This window comes from Hyaena hyaena, unplaced genomic scaffold (genome assembly GCF_003009895.1).
Source record: "Hyaena hyaena isolate Hyena2069 unplaced genomic scaffold, ASM300989v1 scaffold_219, whole genome shotgun sequence".
Classification (NCBI taxonomy): domain Eukaryota; kingdom Metazoa; phylum Chordata; class Mammalia; order Carnivora; family Hyaenidae; genus Hyaena; species Hyaena hyaena.
The window spans coordinates 344396-364160 of NW_024080850.1; the positions used below are offsets into that span (position 1 = coordinate 344396).

General features: G+C 52.5%; 1 protein-coding gene across 2 annotated transcripts in view; it reads left to right on the forward strand.

Moving 5' to 3' along the window:
• Positions 1-3236: 3236 nt before the first annotated feature.
• The window catches only part of ARVCF (ARVCF delta catenin family member), a 51933-nt gene continuing 35404 nt past the window's right edge, over positions 3237-19765 (forward strand). For both annotated transcript variants that reach the window (XM_039242904.1, XM_039242905.1), the window contains exons 1-2: positions 3237-3413; positions 8599-8652. The gene's annotated coding sequence lies outside the window, so the exon portion shown is untranslated. The remainder of the gene's footprint in view (positions 3414-8598; positions 8653-19765) is intronic.

Here is a 19765-nt window from a genome sequence, read left to right on the forward strand (position 1 = left end):
TGATCCTGACTCAGAGCACTGATGCCTTGTGGAAAACTGGGGTTTAGAGAAGGAAAGGGCCTGGCTGGTGATCAGCAAAAGCAAGAATTGAACCCAAACCTGTCTGACACACCCAAAGGCCCATTCCACCCCACTCTCTTGCCATCTTTTCTGTATTCCTCCTGGAACCCAAGAGAAGCCCTTTACAGACATGGAAACTGAGGACTCCTGATGTCCAAGGACTCATGGCCAGCAGGTGGCAAACCTAGCCCAATGCATGGTTCTCCTTCCCACCACCCAACAGCAGAATCCTTCTGGGCTGGTGCCAGTGATTTCCCTCTGGGCAGCCAGACCTTGCAGTCCACCCAAGAGGTGGTAGTGTTAGACAAGCAAGACTTGGGGCTTAGGCGTGTATGACCATGGCCTGGGGTACAGGGCAGCAGCTGTGTATGGCCATGGCCTGGGGTACAGGGCAGCAGCTGTGTATGACCATGCCCTGGGGTACAGGGCAGCAGCTGTGTATGACCATGCCCTGGGGTACAGGGCAGCAGCTGCAGATGACCATGCCCTGGGGTACAGGGCAGCAGCTGCAGACCAGTCTGCCCTAGACCACTGGACCACATACCTCAGAGGAGTGGGACACAGAATGGTGGTTTCGTGTTGCCAGCAAAGGGGGATGTGGTCATGCATCGGTTGTACAGAGGTTCAAATCCTGGTCTGCCATGGAAGCATATGGCTCTGGGCCAGCCCCACTTCCAGCTACACTCTCCCCATCAGGATAGAGCAGATAGAGTATGGCAGGTACTCATACTCTTTGTCACCACTGACTCCAGTCTGGACAACATTTGGTACTAGGGAGCAGATAAGACCAGATAAGATGGGTTGGGGTCGGAAGCTGAACCCTGGGGTCTCAGGGCTGCAAAGAGTACACTGTCACCCCACCTCTGATGACACACATCCTTAGGTGGGGAGCTACCTTATTTGGTCACCTTTCAGTCTCTGAACATTTGGCACTGTTGAGAAGTTCTTCCTGACCTCCAGCTGAAACCCCTTTCTCTCTATAGCTTTCCTCACATGTCCCAGGGATGTCCCCACAGAGCTGGCCAGCAGCTGGGTGGAGAGGTTGGGAGAGGGGGAGGAGACTGGGTTACTGGTCCCTGTGGCAGCGGTCAAGCACTTGGGGCTATCTACCCTGCTTTTGAACTGTTACTGACCCCTACCTGCAGCCTGGGTCATGGTGGGTCCACTGCCAGAGTGGCCTTGAGTCCTCTTGGCACTGACACTGTCTACTCCACTCCTCTGTATATGGCTGGTGATCCAGCTTGGGGGACAGCATTCTGCCTAGAGAGGGAGGCAGGGAGGCAGTCCTCACTTGGGCCAATTTTGGAGCATGGTTCTCCCCTTTGCTGTCTCAAAGGCCTGTCCAGCCCCTCCTGCCACTGTCAGCAAAGGCATGGTGCTGGATCACAAGCTCACTATGAGAATAGAGCTCCAGGAAGACCAGGGCCCAATACCCCTGGGGAGATCTGTAGGACAGCTGGACTAATGAACTCCACTCCTACTGGAAGGAAGAGAACCCCCAAGCTCACACAGCAGCTGGGTCAGAATGTCATCAGTGGTGCAAGCTCCATAAGACAAGAGCTACCTTGCTCATAGGGCCCCCTGTGTTCCAGAGAAGGACACTTCATTCTACTTGCCCAGAGCTACAAGCAACATCAGTATGCCAGAGTGTCAAATGGCTCTCACCTCAAGCGCCGAATTAAATTGATTGGTTGTGGCTGCCTGGCTCTAAAAGGCTGCTAGGGTAGATTTCCAATGTGCACCAGGCACCACAGGAGGGACCCAATGTTGGTACCAGTGGTGAGTTCTGGACCTACATCACTTCACTTTCTTTGTTCCGATCAAGCAACTATTATGTGAACGCTCTGGCTCCCTGATGTGGGTGGATAAGACATAAATGCCTCTCCATTAGCACTGTCATAAGCCTGTGACTCCCTGGGTGGGTGTGGGAAATATGGTGGGCTGAAAATCTGGTCATTTCAGGTGCGACCAGGGCCAGAAAGGCTTAGAACTAAACATATGCCAGAGTCAGTGGCCAAGGGGCCATCATATCATGAACCCCCTGAAATAAGCTCCAATGGGCAGCAACCCATTGGTGCCTCCTCACATCGTAAAGTTAAGAGGAGCTGGCCAAGGATCATGGTCCCATTTGTTGTCATATGCGTGCTTCGTGTCACTGCAGGGAACAGGCGGCTGCTCTCTATCTGGCAGGAAAAATGCAGCTTGTGCTAAACTCTATTCAGGTGGCTGTACCCCACAGTGTTCCTCCAAGACCCCGAGTAGGGTGGAGAAAATGGGACACCAGGAACTGTGTGTGTGTGTGTGTGTGTGTGTGTGTGTGTGTGTGTGTGAGTGTGTGTGTGTGTCTGTGTGGTGGGAAGATAAGCCCTCTCCACCCCCAGGCCCTGAGCTGTGGTGACTGATGTGGGAGGTGAGGGAGGGCATTCCTGTGGCAGTCCTGCAGGGTGGGCTGAGTCAACGTGTCCGTAGATTCTGACCCGGTGGAAGAAAACCTCAGGTTCACCGAAAGGCCCTTCCTCAGAAACACGGCTCTCCATCCTGCCTCGCTGAGTCAAGTTCAGACCCCTATCTCTGCTGTGAGAACCCCTAGGCCCTAGAGTGTGACTAGATTTGACCCAAAGCAAGTGAGAACCTTTCTGAGCTTCAGATTTCTCATATGTAAAATGGGAAGGCAGTGGAACTCTCCCTCGCGGCTTGTGCGAAGAATACAATCAGATATTGAGAGGAGGGTGCGGCGCGCAGCTCCCGGCGAACAGCAGGGGCCAGAGAATGATCCTTGCGAACTAGGGACAGTGATGGAGGCAGCTAGACTGGAAACCGGGGAAGGGGCATGGGGCCTGCCAATCCCTGATCGGGGCATACGGTCCTGGGACGTCCGGAAGGTGGCCGAGAATGGGCGGCCCCGAAGATCCGGCAGCAGCCGCAGCGGTCCCGGCAGGTGCCCGGGCCTCTGCCGCTCCACGAAGGGGCCGGTCGTCGGCCGAGACGGACACCCCGGAAGCCCAATGGCAAGCCAGCATCTCCCAGCGCCCGTCCAATTGACGCCGGTTGCCGGGCCGCGCTGGGTCTCCCGACCAATCGGAAAATTCGCGTTCGGATGGGGCGGGGCGGAGGGTCGCGTCGCTGGCTAGACCCGCTTTGCGCACGGGCCGCGCGAGGGGCGGGGAGGGCTGGCCCTGGGGCTGCACGCTGGGCCCAGGAGGGGTCCTCCCCCGCGCCGGTCCAAGTTGAGGCCCCGCGGACCGCTAACTGCGCCGCGCCCTGTGGACGCCGCGCCCCGCGCCCCGCGAGACCCGGGGACGCCCGTCTGGGGGCGGGGGCCAAGCTGCGGGGCCGCCCACGCCGCGCTCCAGGTAGGCTCCGGCCGGGGGGCGGGGTCCAGAGGTCGGGGTTCGGATTGGGACGAGGCCAGAGGTCCGGGACGGGTTCGCGACTGCGGTCTAGCGGGGGCTGGCAGCGGTCGAGATGGGGTCCTGAGCCGGGAATCGACGTCCAGCCGGGTGTAGCGGCCGGGGTAGAAGCCGGGCCCCGCCCCACCTGCACCTCTACCGCGCCGCGGTGCGCGAGACCCTGAACTACGGGGGCGGGTCCCTTTGTGCGCGGTCTCAGGGCGCTGCCGACTGGGCCAGGGCATCCCGCACCGCGCGTCCCCGCGGAGACTCAGCTGGAACCCGCAGCCTTTACTACCTTGCGAGACACCGGCGACTTGCTGCTGGGGTCCGGTAGCCACGGAAACTTTCCAGCGGCCAAAGGGGCGGCGGGGCCGGGGAACTTTCCTGGGGCGGCGCGCCACCGGAATGCGCGGGGGCACGGCGGGGCCAAGGGGATGTCCCCGCTCCCGCTGCTCCCGCCGCCTAGAGGACGAGGGAGGGGATGCCACCTGGAGTTCCTCCCTGGTGCCCTGTACGGGCCCACTTCAACCGGGGATCCCTCGTACCTGACAGCCCTGAGTTTCCTCTGTGGGACACCGGGCCCCTGGCAGAGATATGTCCTCCCCACCTGGGGTTGTACTCAGCCTGGGTTTGCTGAGGTGTCCCCCCAGGGCAGGCAGCCTGAGATCCCGAGCCTTCCCATTTTAGTCTTTAATTAAGCGTTGAGTACTTACACGTGTCACCGTTCTAACCTATGCATAACATATCACTGCAAGCATTGCTCAGGGACTTTGTTTTCCCTTGAGACCCAGGCATGCTTTGAAACATGGAAAAGTATCACCGCAACAGGGTTTCATCCTTTGGACTAGGTTCTTCATGTAACCGCAGGTGGTTACCCATCTCTCACACTCTTTTCGGTTGTCATCTGCATCACTGTGCAGGGCACACACCAAGCCAGGATTTATAAGCCCAGGGGGTTGGGAGACTAGCTAAGGCTTAGTGCCTGTGAGGGCAACCTCCTCCCATGAGGATATGCGGCAAGGGTGAACTGACAGCCTCCATCCCCTCCCTCAGCCGTGACCACTAGAGATGTGGGCCACCACCAGAGGTCTGCTGTTCCAGAGCAGGTGCTGCCTGTCCTGTGCTCATTGTATCTCTGGACTTGGGACAGTTCTGGACACAGGAGACCGTCAGAGCCCTCTAGGCAGCATACTGGGTCCATGGCCAGTAGTTCCTGAGCAGGTGCTCCAGGCCTTGAGTCTGGCCACAGCAAGTAGGGCTGTGAATCTAGAATGCATGCTTTCCCCCAGCCTTACTCTGTTCCACCACAGTACCATATCTGTCCCCTGCTCCCTCAGGTCTATGGTCCATTAGCACCTGGCATGGGGCTGGGCACAGAGCACTCACTCTGCTCAGGTGTCTAGTCCTGGCCTAGGAAGGTCACAGCCAAGCCAGCCCTGCCCTGATCTTCTTCACAGTCTTTTCTACAGACACAAATACTTGCTGACCAAGACTTTCCCAGATAAACTGGGCCAGTCCTCAGTCTTGCTAAGTTAGCCCCCCCATGCCATATTGGGGTTGCATGATGCCCCCTCCAGAGGTGGTCCCTCAGGTCTCTTTCCAGTTCCTGGGGTCTCTGCATCTCTGAGGCTCTGTACAGGCAGGGCTGTACTTCCATCCCTATTTGTGCTGCATAAAGATTCAAGGTAGATGTACTGCACTCTCTTCACCCCAGGGGGCAGGCCTGAGGGGTGTTAGCTGTAGGATCCTGCACCTTCCAGAGAAGCCAGGAGCTACATACAGCTGGAAAGCAAGGACGCTAGACTTGCTAGAGCTCTAGACAATCCCTGGCATCTGCCCTGTGACCTGGCCTAGCCTCAGCAGTGGGAGGGAGGGTGGGGTCAAACCTGTCCTGGGGGCAAGCCTTGAGGGCTGCTGGGGGCGGGGGCTGGGCACAAGGGATTTTAGGAACTCCTCAAAGGCAGCTCTATTCCGAGGAAGGCATCTGTTCTATTGCCAGCAGCTTCCATCAAGACTGTGATGCTGTCTTGGGCTGCTCAGCAGGAGACCCAAAATTCGGGAGTAATCAGAGGGGAACATAGGGTCAGGAATCCCTTAGTGGGCTCTCCTGACTGGGAAGGCTGCACATCTCCGCTTATTTCACGGATCAGGCCCTGAGCCCATGGACACCCATTTCATCCACATCTTTCCCTCCTCCCTTCCCCCACTGTGTGTCATGCACAGGCCCTTCCCACTGCCCCAGGGGATCCTGGAGAGCCAACTGTGTTTAGCAAAGCCGCAAGTAGCTGAATCCGGCCACCAGAGGGCACCAGGGACCGCCCTGGCAGGCAAGACTGGCTCCGCCCAGCCTCCCTCCTTGCTGGGACCCCTTTCTGAGGCACCTGGTGGGGAGGCCAGAGCTTCTTTCTCCAGGCTGCCTGTCCAGGGTACAAGCTGGAGAGGAGCAAGGATCCCTGGGGCGAGGCCCCTTAGTAACCCCCAGAGCCCCTCCTCACCTTTGGTGCAGGCAAGGGGGATGCAGGGACTGAATGGGGCTTGGACAAGAACAATGAAAGGCCCTGAGTGGGGCCTTCCTCAGGCCTGTGCCCTAGGGGCCTCCTTGGCTGACCCTGCCACCACCCAGGGGTCCAGGTGAGGGTTCTGAGCCAGCCAGTCAGGATGAGGCTGCACTTCTGCTTCATTTGTGAAAGAAGGTGCAACAGAAGTGGATGCCTTTTCACATTGCATCCAAAGGGGCCAGGGGCCTGGAAGAGCACGTTGGTATTGGTCATGGTGGAGGATGACATGAGGCTTGAGTGCAGAGCAAGTTCCTACCTAGGCAGACCCACCGGAACCCCACCTGGGTTCCTCAGCACCTGCCACAGCCCCGAGTTGCCTGCCTAGCCCACCCAGCCTGGACCCCATCTCTCCTCTGGATTCCATTTGTGCTCATGGAGCTGCCTCATGCCGTGGACACATGATAGGTCTGTGGCTTTGCAGGACTTGCTGCTTGGCAGTCCCTCGTGGCCTGGGCTCTTGCCCCCATCTGAGATGCAGAAGGCCTTCCTAAGACTGGTGGTAGACTGGACAGATTTTCGGGGCACCCCAGTGCGAGGAGGCCTATGGCAAGAGGAGGCCCGGGTTACTGTAGGCAGATGGAATTGCTCCACTTCTCCGGACCCTCCCCATCTGGGGATGTAACCCAATAACAGGCAGGTTTCGTGGCCCCCTCAGCCCCCAGCTCCTAGTTCAGGGGTCCTTGGCCACATGAGTGACTCCAAAGCTTGAGAGGGCCCTAAGAAGGGATTCCAAGACAGGTGCCCCCTGCGCTCTCATCACAAATCCCGTCACTGATTCTATCTTTGTATATCACATATGTCCATTCCCTTAGGGCTCTGTCCTGCCCCCACGTATGCAGTGTTCTGTGACAAGGGCACCCCAGGGATCCATGCCTTCCAAAGCTGCTACCACTCTATATCTCCCAGACCCTCCCATTCCCCCAACCCTCCTGCAGGAAAACGTTAGTGCCCTCCCCCCAACAGCAGCCCTGCAAATGCCCTCCCACTGGTGTCTAATACTGGCTCTCCTCTGTGTTTATGGAGCTCTGAGCCTGGCCAGAGCCCCAGAGGAGGGAACATGGTCTTCTTGTGGCTGAGTATCCCTAGCTGATGTGGGGTTGCTGGGAGTAGGAAGACCTGAGTTCAAATCCTGGACCCAGTGTCCCCATCTGTAAAATAGGGTGTTGGGCACTTGGCAAGAGTAAGATGAAGGTGCATAGCCAGCACCTCGTAAAGCTCTGCACAAGGCCAGCACCGAACAGGAGGCCAGGCCTGCAGTTAGCAGGACTCAGAAAGGCACGTGGTGCTCTGTGGGACCAAACCTATGTAAACATTTAAACCAAAGACAGAAGTGTCCCAGAAATGTCACACTCCAAGCAAAGCTGCTCCCTGAGCCTCAGACCTCAGGGTAGGAACAGTAGCTCCTCAGCTGCAGGTGGGGTGGGTGTGGTGGAGGGAGAGCCTCCCTCCCAGATTGCCTTCCCAGGCACACACAAAAGTGAGTGTGCACAGTTACACACATATATGCAAACATGTTTGGCTCCCTGGCTCGGGCCATCATTCTTTCCTGCCTCTGAACCCATGTATCCTGTTCTTCCCATGATCCCACTGTGACTTAGAACCACTCCTCATGATGGAGGGGCTGCTGTGAGGCAGGGACACCCACTTTCAGGCCACGTCCACCAGGGAAGATTAGACAGAGGCTTGGAACAATCTGGGAAACACTGTAGAGCCCAGGGGAGAGAGTTTCTGTCACCCCTGACCTCCCAGGAATGGCTTTCCATTTGTGGCCCAGACCTCTGCTCCTCTCTCTACCACCCTGGTTTTGGCTTTTGGTTTTTGTTTTAAAGATTTTGGTTTTGTTTTCAAGCCCTACACTCAGCGTAAGGCTCAAACTTAGCAACTCCAAGATTAAACGTTGCATGCCTTGCTGACTGAGCCAGCCAGGTGCCCCACCACCTTGTTTTCATTTTTATAACACACTCTCTGGCATCGTCCCCAGGCCTAGATACAATGACAGAGACTGTGTCTCCTGAGTCATGGGCTGAGACAGGAAGCCCACAGGGGCTGCGGCTCTTGCATGTGAGGTACTTCTGGCTATAGCTCTGGCGCCTGGGTCCTGAGGTCTTGAATTAGGCTGCCTGCCTCACAGGGACACGTGTTCTGGGCTGGCCCCAAGGAGTATCAGGAGACACACGTGGCCTGCTACACAGGGCAGGAGTGGGGTCCAGGTGGGGAGAGCAGGACTAGGTGGGTGTTGGGTTCGACCTGGTGGGGCCAGTGGGGTCCTGGTGCAATTCTCCTTGCTGTGCTGTTTATCACAAGGCACACCCAGCCTTCTGGCATGGGGAGGACTTTATTATCAGTCTAGAGCTGAACAATCAGCTTTGAAGGTTAGTCAACAGCATTAGAAATGTTTACAAGGGACCATGGTAGTCCAGGTGAGTGGCGATAAGAGAATGTGCACAGATGTGTGGGTACACATTAGGAGTGCCACAGGATGACCTTGGGATCAGGGATGACAGTGCCCCGCCAAGGGTTTAGCCTCATCTAGAAGGGACTTAGCTCAATAGGTTAGCCTCACAGGGTATCCTCTGGTTTTCCTGCAGGAGCTGGAGATATCAGGATGGGCGTTGGGACATGCTAATCTCCTTTCCAGATAGGTAAGTCACCTAGGCGTGGCCTGGGGACATCCCCCCCTCTTCGCATAGGACAGCAGAGTGATGTGGTGGGCCTGGCAGGTGTTGACAGAGGGATGGACTGTGGCCTGGGGTGGTGTATGCTGCTGGTCAGCCTCACTTGGGTGGGCACAGCCCCCATGCTGGACAGAGGTGGGCATGGGGGCCTCCCAAGCTTGGACTCGTTGATGGCCTAAGTGTGGACGGCAGCCAGCAGGTTGATATCTGGCTTGAGAGGTGAGCCTGCAGTGGGGTGGACCAACCAGGACATTGGCTGGATCTGATCCTCACCTACCTTGACTTGAATGCCTGCTACAGCAGTGTCTGGTATCAGCATAGCCCACCGGGCTTGGCTCTTAGCTCTGGTGATCCCTGCTGCCCAGGGGGGACTAGAGCTACCAGCTGGGGACAGGCTGTCCTGTGCTGGCCCTTGTCCTTGGGGGTTATCTGTGTTTGTGGGTTCATCTGGTAGTCACTCCTCCAACAAGGCTAAGGTATAATGCCTGGGAAGTTTGGCAGAGTTGGGAGGCTGTGTGGTATCTGTGTCCCCCAGGTCCCTTTGAAGGGTTAGAAGGTATGCCCTGTTCAAACCCTGGTCTTTCAGGATTTGCTGTGGTGGCTGTGTTTACAGAGATGGCTCATAAAAATGCCTCTGGTCACTCTTGTTCCGCCATATGGGTGCCCAGTCCCCAGCCCGGCCATCTGCTCCTGCCCCCACTGGATGTTGTCTCCATGGGAGGCTTGGCCAAGACAGCCCTGTGGATTCTCAGTGGTACTGTGTATTCAGCCTGGACGGCCTGGCCCAGCCAGTGACAGGCTCAGGTGGTAGGGAGAAGACAGAGGCCACAGACCTAGGAGCCCCCAGGCCTCTTGACACCTCAGTGTTCTATGCCAGGGGCTGTAGAACAGGAAGGGACAGGACCTGGCTCCTTCTTCCCGGTTCCACATGATCGTGGGTGTGGGAAGCTGCCACCTGGTGTACCACCTGGGTGGATCAAGGACAAGCCAAGCATCTCAGTGGTGGGCTGTTGGGCCACATGGGGGCCTCTGGATTGGGACGAAGAGGCTCAGGCTGCATCCCAGGCTCAGAACCTGGCATTGCTTGTGGCATTGGTGACATGGTTTCCAGGGGCAAGGTTGGCAGGGGGCTGGCCCCTATCTCCTTTAACTCCTGGTAGGCCACCAGGCCTCAGGTCTGCAGACAAGCCAAACACCAAATGATAGCTCTGGTCACAGGGTCTTCCTTATCCTGCCTGCTGCATTTGCCCGCTTTCCCAGCCCTGCTTGCTTCTTTCTTTCCCTGTTTATCCTTTCTGCCACCTCCTCCTGGTCTTCTCCCAGTTTTTCTCATCTTCTCTGTGCCTCTCTATGCCTTTTCTTCTCTCGTTCTGTCCTGCTCTTCTCGAATGTTGTGATTGACTATTCATGTCTGCTATGGGCTCTGGAGGGATAGTAGTGGTGTTCGTGCCATCTCTGCCCTGGGCTGGGACCATTTCACAGACTGGGAAGCAGAACCTGGGCCCTGGCTAGGGACTCCCTGCTCTGTAGGCCCTGGGGTGCAGCCCTGCCCACATGATAAGGGAGACGGGGAGGGGGAGGCCTCAGGACTAAGTTGGGACAGCGATTGATGGCAAGCACCTGTGTATCTCCCATACTCACCTTCAGCCATTTAGCGCCCTTGTGCTGAGCTCTATATCAGACACTGGGTTTTGTGACCACATCAGGCACAGATGTACCCTGGGGAAGCCACCAGCCTGGCTGAGGAGGCAGCTACAGAGAAAATGACCACCTGCAGAAATGCAAGATTGTGAAGAGAATAGCAGGGCTCCTGGAGAAGGGGGAGCCAGAAAGCAGTAAGGGAGTGATGCTGATACCTGGGGGACATGGGTGCCCTTCATTGCAGCCATTCCAGCACCGCTGGGACATCACCCCCAGCCTGGTCTTGCCCCCAGTGGCCTTGTCATTGGCATCCACGCACAGCTGTGCTTCTGTGACACCTGCCCCACACTGGGGTTTTTTTGGGTTTTGACGTGTTTCTCAGCCATTGATAGGAGTCTTTATTATTAAAGAATGAATTCTTCCTTCGTCTGTCAGCCTGCTGCACATTCTTTCTCCATCTTTCAATTTTTATTTATGATAGCTTTTCATCTGCAGAGATTTTTCATATTTTGTGGTGAAATCCATTGAATATTTTCCTTTTTTAGTTATTCCATTGTCCTTCCTGAACACCTAGTCAGGTCAATACACCTCTATCTTTTCCTGATGTATTTCTAGTTGAACATTTTACACTCAAGATTTCATTCATCTAGAATTTATTTTGACAGAAACAGAAGGTCAGGATTTAACTTTGTTTTTCTCTTGTATCTGAACCATTCCTTGACTAACATTTTCTGTCACCACAAGTTGGAAGCATCGTGCAACGTGTCCTCGGGTTTATGGTGCCTGTGGCAAGCTCCCAGCCCTTACCCTGCGCCCACTGCCTAGTTAAATAGATCAGGCCAGGGGTGCCTCGGTGGCTCAGTCAGTTAAGCGTCCAACTTCAGCTCAGGTCATGATCTCACAGTTCGTGAGTTCGAGCCCCACATCAGGCTCTGTGCTCACAGTTGGGAGCCTGGAGCCTGCTTCAAATTCTGTGTCTCCTTCTCTCTCTGCCCCTCCCCTGCTCACACTCTGTCTCTGTCTCTCTCTCTCTCTCTAAAATAAACATTAAAATTAAAAAAAAAAAAAGATCAGGCCAGAGCCTCCCCTTGATCAGTCTGTTGTTCTCAAAAGTCATGGTTATTCTGCACATTTACCCTACGTGTGTGTGTTGGAGCCACTCTGTCAGGTCCTTCTGCCTGTGACTTCTGTGGGAGTCACCTTAGCCTGGCACTCTTTGGAGACCAGCGGCCCTCCCTGTGTGTGTCTGTGGCATGTCCTACGCTGGTCTCCCCATGTCTTGGGGCCTTCACAAGAGAGCCTGTACTTCCTCTAAGGACCCTTGTTTCCTGAGAAGAGATTTCTGCCCTGGTAGAGCCCCTCAGAAGCTGGGCCCTTGCTGGTGTCTAATGAGCATGGTGCAGGCTGGCTCTTCTCTCTCCTTTGTGACCCTCAGCCAGGCATCCAGGGGCCTTTGTGATTAGACTCATGGGTCATATCCAGGTGGGCAAGTCCCCAGGGGAGCCCCAAGCCCCTTCCCACCCCAACAGCCCCAAGCACCCTTCCTACCCCAACAGACCATGCTTCTCAGGCAGAGCAGAAGGAAGAACATTCTATGTATGCAAGACTTGGGTTCACACCCTGGCTCTGCTCACCCTACTGGCCTTGGGAAGGACTTGGCACAGCTGGTGCTCTGCTGCAGTTATGGCATGAGCACTGCGCCAGCTTCCGGCTGTGCCATCCTTGTTTGGGGTGATTTGTGGCTGGTGGTGTGGTCAGTGCAGCAGGGCCAGCCTACTGAGGTCTACATCGCCCAGGCCACCAAGCATGGTGGTACCGTGCTGGCTGAACACAGGCTTTCCTGGCCAGCCTCTTCAAGCCCATGGTAGCATTTACCCTGGCCCTGCATTTACCCAGCCCCCCCATCCCTGGCCTGTCTCACCCATAGGAAGACTCCCCACTATCAGGTGGAGAGATGGAAGTACCCCACCCCCATGGCGCATCTTGCCAGGTTGATGTTAGCAGTTGATGAGTTTGGTATTTCGAATACGCCTTTAGTTAAACTTTTTCTTTTCAAAATATTTTCACTCTCTGTGAAATCCTAATTAGGCCATTCATTCGTCTGAATGTACTTGCTGCTCTGTGCATTTTGCAAGATAATGAGGCTGCAGAGATGCTGCCATCCCCATGCTCCCAGGTCCTTCACTCTCTGCCCTGGAGGGAGATGCTGGCATCCCCATGGGCCATCCCCGCCTGTGGGATCTGGGCCACAGTGCCTAGGGGTGGGGGATACCAAGTACACAGATGGGAAAAGCCTGGCCTGGGACACTGAGGAGCCTGGGATGGTGTAGATGAAGGGGTTTCAGCCCCAGCAAGGCCCCCCCTTCACAAAGCAGCATCTCCCTTCACCTCCCATCACCCCATGCCCAAGATCAAGGCCAAGGGGGATGCCTCTTGGATCCTGCTGGCCCAGGCTCCCTTGGATATTCCTGAAGGGCCGGGAGAGGTCACAAGACTGAGCCACAGATGCTAATTGACCATGGCACCAAAGTTCTCTATTTTGGTTTAAAAAAATTATAAAGTGATATGGGCATATTATAGAAAATGTAGAAAACACTGAAAAGGAGGAAAAGGAAATCATACTTATCACACCCCTACGAGCCCAGCATAGTTCATCCTCCCACAGGTTCCTGGGAAGTGGTTTCCATGTGTACATGTTTAAGTGGATTGGGGGTTGTGATGCCCACCTCCCTACCTCACCAGCATCTCCCATGTCGGTGGTGTCAGGGATGCTTGGCCAACACAGGAGGGTGGGCACCCCATTCCTGCGTAGTCAGTGCTGTGGGCTGTGCTGGCCCTGCCTCTCCTGGGGCCTCTGCACTTCCCCAGATGCCTATCTGGCCGCCTGTCCCGGAGGCCTGTGTGAGCCTCAGCTAAGAGCTCGGAAGCAATCCCATCATGGATTCAGGCTGTTTGCAGTTCTCCACCCTCAGGGCCACCGCAGTAAATATCTTTAGCTTGGCATAGTTTTTCTACATTTAAACTAGTTGGGCTTGACCTTGAGGTCCAGGCACGGCTGGTGTGTGTGCGCGTGTCCTTCAGTGAGGACCCCACCCCATCTTCTATCCCCTCAAGTGTGAAATGGGAGCCCAGGTGCCCTAGCAGGCGTTTGTGAAGTGATACCACTCCTGGCGCTGTGCTGAGAGGTGCAGGTGATCAGGAGGCTCGGCTGGTCCCCAGCTCTGTGGGCACTACACACAGTAGGTGCTAGGGCCTCCCCTCACCCTTCCACCTCCGCCCCTACCAGTCCCCCTCATGCATACTTACTCTGCACCCGCCCTGATACCCATGAGGGTCATAGGTCTGGCAGTGCCAGCACTTCCACAGATGATTTCATCCACGGTGAGTCAGCCGGGACCCTCCGGGAGAGCCCACTGATGGCTCTGTTATAGGAGTCAGAGCTTCAGTGATGAGTCTCTTCTGCACACAGCTGGAAGCCCAAGGCTCAAGGCACCTCAGCACCCCCACCCCAGTCCAGAGGGCCATGATGGGGGAAGGGCTCTAGCACACTGACAGTATCAGCTGTGCCCCTTGGAGATGCCATGGACTACCCAGTATGCCCACTATGGGTGAGTGTGGGACCTGGGAACACTTTCCAGAAGACCTGACAGGGCTGAGAGGGAAACAAGGGTGGGGAGGGGAAGGTACAGGAGGGAGGAGGGGGTAAGGATGTAGGAGTATTTGAGACAGGTATGCACAGGGAGGTGGGAGTGCAAGGAAGCAGAGGTATAGGAGAAAGTGGGCCTTTTGGGAAGGTGAGGGTTCAGGGAAAGGGAGAGGCAAGGCTATAGGAAGAGGGAGATCTACAGGGGGAAGGTAGGGAATAGGGGACGTGAGGATCCCAGAGAGGTGGGAGTACAGAGTGGAAGAACAGGCATGCAGGGGGAAGTAAGGGTAGGTGTGCAGGGGGAGGCAGAGATACTGAGATGGGAAAGGAGGCCTTCAGGTGGTTGAAGGGCCCAGGGAACAGTGTGTTCTAAGTGCCCTGGCCACATGCTGAGCCTTCTGAGCAGAACTGGAGATGGGAAGGGGGCTTTCCTGAACACATCATGAGAGGGCAGCTGTGGGCCTTGGGATTTCTGACCTCCCCACCCCCTCAATGGGCACAGACTCTCAGCCTCACCTGTCATCTGCCCAGGGTTAGTGGCGGGCTCATTGTCACCCAGGGTGGCAGGTGACCTGTCCAGGGCCCCAGGATGGGCAGGGCCATGGCTAGGACCACAACTGAGGCAGGGACTTGGGTGGGACCCAAACCATCTTCTCCCTTGGGCCTCCCAGCATGAGAGTGGGAGATTATGATGGGGAAACTGAGGCTCAGCAAGTGGAGCTGGGCCCTGCTCCCAGGCCTGCCCAGACAAACACATCTTCCCCTTTCCAGTCTTCCTGGTGACAGTCCTCTGGCATTTGCCTGTCTGTAGGGAGCTATTGGTTATGATGAGACTATTTCAGTATTTGTGTTTGAAGAAATAATTCCAGACGTGTATTTGCCAAACCTTTGAAACAGGAGCATTGGTTAATTTTTAATTAAGCCTTTCTGCTCACAGGCTCTTGTCTTTATGGAGCCAGGACATCCAGAGGTATAGTGTTGCCAGGGGTGGGGGTGGACGATTCCCTGGGGGCATGGTGCAGGGAAGGCGGCCATCTGTGACTGTGATGCAGGCAGAAGCCTCGTGCCCCATGGGAACCCTGGGCCCGGTACGCGGGCAGGCACGTCTCCTTGCTTCTGGTAACTCCGTCCCCCTGCTATGGCTCCAGCTGTCCTGCTCTGTTTGCTCAGAGCAGCCCCCACAGTCGATGAGCAGGAGGAGTGAACCTCAGACAAGACCCCAGGTCTGAGAACAGCTGCCTTGGGTGTGAGGAGGGGGCTGGGTGAGAGTGGAGGAGTGTCCGCTACCCCTTCCCTCATGCTGGCTGGGGGCTGCTTCAGCCGGGGCAGGGAAAGCTTTTGAGCTGGGCCTGGTTTTCTGGTTCACTCCTTCAGCAAATATTTGTCTGGTTTCTCCCTCACAGGAGAGCCCCCTATTGCCTTCAGGAGAAAAGCCATACCTAGTCCCTGTGACAGCAGCAGCCCTACTTCTTGCCACAGCCACTCCCAGACTCAGCAGACTCTGCCTGAGTGAGGGTCTCTGTAGACCCACTCTCTGCATCATTCTAGATGCAGAGATGCCCTCGGCAAGGCAGCATTCTCCTGAGCATTTAGGAGCTCGAGGCACTCCTTCTCCTGACATTTCTCCAGTTTCTTGCAAAAATTGGCCTCAGCATAGAGCACATGCTCTGATTCCTCAGGGCAGCCCCGCCACAGGAGCCACAGTCCTGTTGGGGTGGATACTGTTTTCCAGCTGCTCATCCTTGCTTCCTTCTCGCAACAGAAGCCTGCTGCTTGCCAGGTGATGTGGTGGCTGCCACTCCGTTCTGGCCTGTAATCCAGCAAAGGCCAAAGTGGTCTGTGTCCTCACCCCGTCCCCCATCTTTGGTACCATTTGTGGCAGCAGGGGAAGGTTTAGATTTATTGTGTCTGTTTTGTGCATGCAGAGGCCTAAGAGCTGGTGATAGAGCTTCACAAAGTGATCCTAGGCTCACAGGTTAATTTTCTGTATTTTCTTTATGTCCTGTTCTATATGAACTCTGTATATTAGAAATTTATGTTTCTGGCATGTAAAAGATAGTCAGAGATGCATTGGTCTTTTCAATGGAAATCTTGGTTTGAGGACTTCGGTTTATTCATACTCCTTTTTAAAATTAAAAAAAAATTATTTGAGAGAGAGCAAGTGGGGGACAGGGGCAGTGGGAGAGGGAGATAATCTTAAGTAGGCTCTACACCCAGCACAGAGCCCTATGCTGGGCTAGATCCCACGACCATAAGATTGTGACCTAAGCTGAAATCAAGGGTCTTAACCAACTGAGCCATCCAGGTGCCCCTTCATTCTTTTTTTTTTTCTTAAGCCACCTTTGAATATTCTTTATTTTGAGATCAGTTATGTTGTTGATTCTCTCCATTAGAAATTGTCTGGGTATTATACCTGGGGGAGCTCTAGAAATAGGCAGAGAGAATACTTAGGGAACTTGCTGCAAAGGATGTTTTAGTGTTTCTTCATTCTGCTCCAGTGCATTTGTATTCACAGTCATTCTTTATTATTTACTAATGAAAGTATTTAAAGCTATGAATTTACCTCTGAGTATTGCTTTGACTGTTTCCCCAGCTGTATCAAGATATATTTGACTTATAATATTGTGTAATTTAAGGTATACAGTGTGATGATTTGGGACACATGTGTATTGCAAAATGGTAAACATTTTGTAGTAAATACAATAAGGTCAGTTGACATATCCTTCATTTCAGATAATTACCACTGTTTTGTTGTTATGGTGAGAACAGTAGCCAACGACTTCTCTCATAACAACTTGTAAGTACACGATGCAGTATTGTTAACTATAGTCACCATGCTGTACATTAGATCCCTGGAACTTACTCATCTTCTAGCTGAAAGTATATAACCTTTGACCTGCATCTCCCCATTTCTCCTACCCCTCAACCCCTAACCACTGCCATTCTACAATCCATACATTTTTATGTATGATGTCTGAATAAGTTTTTCATTGTTTCTAAATAGTCAACTATAGGGGTGCCTGGGTGGCTCAGTCAGTTAAGCGTCCGACTTCGGCTCAGGTCATGATCTCACAGTTTGTGGGTTCGAGCCCCGCGTTGGGCTCTGTGCTGACAACTAGCTCAGAGTCTGGAGCCTGCTTCAGAATCTGTGTCTCCCTCTTTCTCTGACCCTCCCCTGCTCACGCTGTCTGTCTGTCTGTTTCTCTTCCTCTCAGAAATAAATAAAACATTAAAAAAATAAATAGTCAACTGTATGTATGCTTACCTTTTTATCTTTTATCTGTTTATCTGTTTATTTAAAAGAATGTTTTGCATGTTCTAAGTTATTACACAAGATGGCTCTTTTAAAATGTTTAGTTGGTAAAATACACACCAAATCGACCATTCTAACCATTTTTAAATGCATTGTTCAGTATCACTAGGTATATTCACGTTGTTTTGCAACGATCTGCAGAACTTTCTTATCTTGCAAAATTCATATTCTCTTTCCATTAATGAACGTTAGTGAACCCATTACCCACCCTCTCCCCAGTCCCTGGAACCACCATTCCACTTGGTCTATCTATACATTTGACTACTTTAGATGCCTCCTAAAAGTGGAATAATACAGTATTTGTCTTTTTATGACTGAATTATTTCACTTAGCATGATGTTCTCAAGATTTATCATGTTGCAGCATGTGTCAAAATTTCCTTCCTTTTAAAGGTGAAATAGCATTCCATTGATAATAATGTTCCATGATCCATGAGTCTGTGTCACATTTGGTTTATCCATTCATCTGTTGGTAGGCACTTGAGTTGCTTCACCTTTTGGCCCTTGTGAATAATGCTGTTGTGAACATGCATGGACAATATCTCTTCAAGACCATCCTTTCTGTTTTTTTGGATATATAACCAGAAGTGGAATTGGTTGATCATAAAGTAATTCTATTTTTAATTTTTGAGGAACCGCTCTATTGATTTTCATAGTGGCTATGCCATTTTACATCCTACTAACTGCACAAGAGCTCCAGTTTCTCCACATCCACATCCTTACCAAAACTTGTTATTTGTGTGTTTGAGAGTAGCCATCTAATGGGTGTAAGGTGACATTTTCCTGTGCTTTTGATTTGCATTTCTCTAACATTAGTCAGATTGGGCATCTTTTCATACATGTCTTGGCCATTTATAGATTTTTCTTTGGAGAAATGTCTGTTCACATCCTTTGCTCATTTTTTAATTGGGTTATTTGTTTTTTGTTGTTGAGTTGTAGGAGTTATTTATGTATTCTGGATATTAATCCCTTATCAGATACATGATTTGAAAATCTCCCATTCTCGGGGCGCCTGGGTGGCTTAGTCGGTTAAGCGTCCGACTTCGGCTCAGGTCATGTTCTCACGGTTCGTGGGTCTGAGCCCCACGTCGGGCTCTATGCTGACAGCTAGTTCAGAGCCTGGAGCCTGTTTCAGATTCTGTGTCTCCCTGTCTCTCTGACCCTCCACTGCTCATGCTGTCTCATCTCAGGAATAAATTTTTTTTTTATTTTTTTTAATTTTTTATTTTTTTAAAGAGAATGCTTTTTTTTTTTTTTAATGTTTTATTTATTTCTAGGAGAGAGAGAGAGAGACAGCGTGAGCAGGGGAGAGTCAGAGAGAGAGGGAGTCACAGACTGAAACAGGCTCCAGGCTCTGAGCTGGCAGTCAGCACAGAGCCCGACGCGGGGCTCGAACCCACGAACCGCGAGATCATGACCTAAGCGAAAGTCGGACGCTTAACCGACTAAGCCACCCGGGCGCCCCACTCAGGAATAAATTTTAAAAAATTTTAAAAAACACTAGAAAAGAAAATCTCCCATTCTCTATATTGCTTTTTAACTTTGTTGACTGTGTCATTTGAACAGAAGGTTTTAATTTTGATATAGTTCAATTTATGTATTTTTACTTTTGTTGCCTATGCTTTTGGTGTCATATCCCAGAAATCATTGCCAAATCCAAAATCACAAATCTCTTCCCCTGTGTTTTCTTCTAAGAGTTTTATAGTTTTAGCTCTTATATTTAGATCTTTGAGGCATTTTGAGTTAATTTTTGCATGTGTAGTAAGATTAGGGTTCAACTTCATTCTTTTCCATGTGGATATCCAGTTTTCTCAGCACCATTTGTTGAAAAGACAGTTCCTTCCTGCACTGAATGGTCTTGACATCCTTGTAAAAAATCAGTTGACCATATATACGTGAAGATTCATTTCTTTTCTATTCCGTTGGTCTTTGTCTGCCTTCATGCCATGACCACACAGTTTGGTTACTATAGCTTTGTAATAAATTTTGAAGAAAGTGTGAGACCTCCAACTTTGTTCTTTTTTATGATTGTTTTGGCTGTTCATGGTCTTTTGAGATTCCATATGGCTTCTAGGATGGAGTTTTCTATTTCTGTAAAAAATGCCATTGGGATTTTGATAGGGATCAAATTAAATTTATAGATCACTTTGGGTAATACTAACATCTTAACAATATCAAGTCATCCATTGCAGAAGCATGAGATATCTTTCCATTTATGTAGGTCATCTTTAATTTGTTTCAGGAACATTTTATACTTTGCAGTGTACAAGTCTTTCTTTGCCTTAGTTAAGTTTATGACTATGTATTTTGTTCTTTTTTTTTTTTATGTTTTATTTATTTCTGAGAGAGAGAGAGAGAGAGAAACAGCATGAACAGGGGAGGGTCAGAGAGAGAGGGAGATACAGAATCTAAAACAGGCTCCAGGCTCTGAGCTAGCTGTCAGCACAGAACCTGATGTGGGGCTCAAACCCACAAACCGTG